This window comes from Penaeus japonicus, unplaced genomic scaffold (assembly GCF_977035675.1).
Source record: "Penaeus japonicus unplaced genomic scaffold, GWHDUDI00000001_assembly GWHDUDI00000029, whole genome shotgun sequence".
NCBI classification, from domain to species: domain Eukaryota; kingdom Metazoa; phylum Arthropoda; class Malacostraca; order Decapoda; family Penaeidae; genus Penaeus; species Penaeus japonicus.
In genome coordinates this window covers 30,972,596-30,977,595 of record NW_028234431.1, presented here as the reverse complement: position 1 = coordinate 30,977,595, position 5,000 = coordinate 30,972,596, and the positions used below count along the sequence as shown (strand labels likewise).

The 5,000-nt window shown below is 33.6% G+C and overlaps 1 protein-coding gene across 21 annotated transcripts in view; it reads right to left on the bottom strand.

The window, feature by feature from the left end:
- Positions 1-788: 788 nt before the first annotated feature.
- The window catches only part of SCAR (wiskott-Aldrich syndrome protein family member 3 SCAR), a 32,239-nt gene continuing 28,027 nt past the window's right edge, over positions 789-5,000 (bottom strand). For all 21 annotated transcript variants that reach the window (XM_043013962.2, XM_086554260.1, XM_043013963.2 and 18 more), the window contains one exon: positions 789-5,000. This exon is cut by the window's right edge and continues 420 nt beyond it. The gene's annotated coding sequence lies outside the window, so the exon portion shown is untranslated.

Sequence of the window (5,000 nt, the reverse complement as noted above, 5' to 3'; positions counted from 1 at the left end):
AGAATTAGCTATTAAAGTTTTTGCTTACCCTCCATATGCAGGATATTTAGGGCCCCGTCCAGATGGGCGAGATTTGCTTGGCACACTTTGCACGGTGACGTCAGAAATGGAGAACCCGCTAAGTTCGCCCGTCTGGACAGAGCCTCCTAAGCGAAACATCTAGTGCTTCACTTCTTTGAGATTGTATTTCATAGGTAGGTTGAGAAATTTTTTGCTCCGGATTTTTCGCTGAACCTACAATTAAATTTGTTCTTCCTTTTCATTGGGTTACTACAATTGGTCTTATTTGGCAATCATTTGATAATTTAATATTGCTCTGATAATTCTGTTCTAGCCCCATCATCTGAGCTGGACTCCAGTAGGAAGGAACAGAAAATAAGAAAAGTTACAGCTGTTCACTACTTTTGGGTTGAACTGTATATTATTTACCATCTTTCTGAGAAAAATACTATTCCCAATTGTCTGTCAGCTATGACAATATTCCAATGTTGAACTTAACCACAACAGTTTGTCTAACTTATTTGGAAGTAATGTTTGTATAAATCTAACCATAACCGTTTAATTTGTTCATGGTTTCGAAATTTTATCCGAATTCAAAAAAACACAAGTCTAATACCACACCTCATACACAACTCTCTTAATTAAGTGATGCAAACGACAGACCATAACCTGACCACACTATCATGATCTGCAACAATATCCTCAGCAATAAGAGAGAAAAAAAGGGGCTGCAATTCTTCCACACTTCATGGTAGACGCCAACAGAGAGCAAGGAAAATTAAGTAGCAGAATCATCACAATTTTATTAAGAAGAAAACCTCTTACATACATCTGCGCATTGAAGCATGATGTGGAGCATTGTGGAGGGAAGGATACTAGAGCATTGATAAGAAAGGTCATAAGATGCCGAACCTAACTTGTAATCTACTTCACATGAATAACAGAGGATAAATGAAATGTACAATGGAAAGATACTGAAAGCCTGAAAGGAGAGCTGAAAAGAAACCTAGCTTTGAAAACACTAGTTCCATACAGGTTGTGTATAAGGAGAGACAAGAGCATCTAGTTTAGTACACAGGAAATTTGTTTCATAAAAGCTGGAGTGTGAGACCATGTGTCAAGTAGTACTTAATTCATAAGTAAGGCATGGAATGGGTTAACATCAAACTGGTAGGGCTAAATCTGCCAGAATAAAAAAAAAAAGAGAGAAACTTGTTCATGCTGTAAAATTTAAGGTTCAAACCCATGTATAAATATAACTAACTTCAAAGAAGACCAATTATGAAAGACACCTAATTTTTTGATACTCACTTGCACAACCTACATGAACAAGCTCAATGTGGTGCCACATTTCGAAGCCACAAAAATGAAATTTATAAATAAGCCTGCATCTTTACCAACTGTTTGACCCTATGATAGCACCACATATGTAATAAAGATATTTAGGATTGAATTGGTTGGCATAATAAGGATATGAAAGAAAATCTGGGCCTTATTCCAATACACTTTTTCTATAAGAACATGTGACAAAAATTATACATTACATTATACATTTTCACATCAGCCTTGATCAAAATGATTTCAGTAGCTAAGCTTTCACTAGACAGATATTTTTATTTTCCGATATATAAAACGTCCTCAAAAGGGAAATACAAGATATGTCCCTGAATGGACCAGCAACACTTACACAGATATATCACCATTTTCATATTACAATTCATGCAGACCCAGTAAATATTCACAACAAAGTGATGAATCATTTTTATCTATATTCATAAAACTGAAAATGCGACTTCAATAAATCTGACAAGTATTATTCATTCCACAAGTGCATATTTATCTTTATCCATATAGCTCGGCAATCTTTAGCCAGTAATATGACCAATTTAATAACAAACGAAACCGTTCCTCCTACCGAAGAGCTCGCTTTCCTACGCAATAACCGTTTTCACCCAAAATAAGCTTTTTACATTCAACCTTTGAAAATATGAATATAATGCTTATTTCCACTACTTCTATTGACTTACAACTTAATGTGTTGATCCCATACAGATGCGATTTCACCAATTATCCTTGTGACCATTGCAGCAGATGTTGTGAACAGTGATTAGTGTCGACTTGTACCATCTACTGTCTGAGCAAAAGCTATGTACAGATACAATAAGGAACACATGCAATTTCTACAGCTCATGGGATGTGCACCACAAAGAACTACCCACTCAGCATCTTTTATTAATTTACTTCTCAAAAGTATAGTCACTCTTTGTGTACCTAAAAATAACGGGGAAAAAAAAAAATATACAATGACATAATCGTGGAAATATCAGTCCCAGCTGCAGAAAGGAGACTTGCACTATCTCATTCTGCAGCATAACAAATAAAAATTACTAACCAAATCATAACATTTGAACACTGAATGAAGACCATCCTTCAACATAATCGATATACAAAATCCCTTAATAAGAATATATAAGTCTGCCTATACATTCATGAAATACAGACCACTCTATGTCTAAATCATGCTGTCTATGGCAGAATTGACCTAATTTATGATGTCTGAAATGCCAAGATGAAATAGAAATGGATAATGTACATTTAAATTTCATCAGGAAATGAATGATAAATATAGCTCAGAGGCGATTAAATATCTGACACATTTTCAATATTAATCTACTCAGGGGAACTTTCAGCTGTGTCTGTTACAAAGAAAAAAAAAGTACAATAACAAGAAAAAAATAAATAAATAAATAAACAAACTTTCCTAATATGTTGTAAATTTGTGAAGTTCAAACCTCCTCAACGGTTTAAAAGCCCCAAAGCATAGATTCACTGGGTGTATATATTGCAAATAATGTTGTTCATGAGACTCAAGTGGATACATTTTCCAACAAAACAAAAATGGTTAGCAACGAACTTCCCATCAGAATATCAACCTTCATTGCAATAATCACAGATTACTGAAGTTCAATTCAGTCGACTTTCGGCAAACCATATTTTGGCCATAACACTTGAGTACAAAATGACTAGTCTACTATACCTTATGCTTAGAAGAATTCAGGAAAAAAATATTTCCTTTGCAGTTTTTGCTTAAATTTCAATATCATCCTCCACTTCCTAAAAAAGCCTACTAGTATTGCTACATAAAAGGCATACAAAGATCTTAATGACTTCCTTTCGACATAAGTAACTCCCGTCACTCATGTCAAAAGCTTCGCTACCGTCGACACTCACGCTATTGACCAGAACTATCAGCACGGACAAGTAATCCTCGTAACTGAATGGAGGAAATCCCAATCAAAGTAAATCCCAGTGTGTTACTGAAGAGACATTATCATTCAACCTGAAATCCTTTTTTTTTAAATATTAAGACAATAAGAACAAATCCAGATGTGATTGTGCATCCTCGTCCGCCGAGGAAACGGTTCGGACATAAACCAAGTCTTTCCTTAATTTTTGTAATAGCGTCCATGAAGGGATCATACCCAAAAGAACACAGATCCCCAACTCATATCATCATTACACCTAATCCCCAACTCCGGAAAGGTAAGATATTAAATGACATATATAAATCAAAGCATCTTTATACACAAAAAGAAAGACAATCTAGAGGCTGAATTACTTGCATTACATATATTTGTGAGTAAAGGCTGTCTCATCTACCTATTTTGATAAAATCAAGGTAAGAGAGTTCTGTCTTAGAGTAACCTTGTTTGTGGGCAGCTTACTTCATATATGCTTAATGAAGGAATCTGTTAAAAAAAACTCTTAGGGAATTATAGGTTTATACCACCATGAAAACTTTTTATCCTGTTAAATCCATGCATATGGCTATATCATAACTCATTTTAGCAAAAAAAACAAAAAAAAATTAATCATAATCATAAACCTGAGAAGATAAATATGTGCGTATTGAAAGGTACATATAGGAAAAGTTACACAACAGTAAATATGTTGTAAATCATAAATAACAACAAAAAAAAGTATAATAATGATAAATCATAAACACATAAGAACTCTAATACATCTAGAAATTGTGCGTTACTTCCCACACTGACAAGCAACTGAAGTATAAACAAAGACCTCTCGATGAATCTCAGCCCATAGCAAAGTCTGTTGAACGAAATGACAGCTGATGCACCCCACTATTGCTTTGGCCAATGTGTTCCTTTCTCCAAGCACCCTAATCATGAGTATTTATAATTCTCATACAGTTATAAAACAGCTACTTTTCTCATTACATGGGATACAATGAACTAACTTATTTTAATGTAGATGGCCAAATATCCAATACAAGTGGCAGTTACCATGAAAATATGAATATATATATACATATATATAGTAATAATGTTTTCATCTTTGGAATTAAACTTAATATAACTCAGAAAATTTACACAACAAAGCACAATAGCAGTGACAGAAAATGGGCTGGTAGTGTATCACATGAATAAAGCCTTGACATAAAATGGAAATATATTACAAGCTTCTATTTAAAAAAAAGGAAAGATCATGAAAATAGGTAAAAAGAAAAAAAAAACTATTCACAATATACTGTGACTTCCTGAATATTTTTCCAGCATTGTTGGAAGTTTACAGCAACTCATTTTTTGTATTTGCTAATCATATTCATGCTAACTTTAGTTTAAAAAAGAAAAAAGATTCTCTTACAAAAACAAAAAAAAACAAAAAAAAATGTTTAGCCAAATGAAAAAAAGTGGTTGTGATGCATGCGAGTTGGATTTCATTTCCTAACGTAGTTTCAACTGCTATTAAGAACAACTGAAATGTCAATTCTTTCATCTGAAACTTTACTAGTGTCTGTGCAACCAGCATTTCAGACGACAAACTCCTCAACTTCACAGCATAAAATACAGACTGTGTATTCACGTCACGGTAAGTATCAACAGTTCAGTACATAATCATGACTTAAATAAGTATAGTATATAATGATATTTGAAATATGAAAATAACTATATATGTACTGAACAAATCACTTGCATATG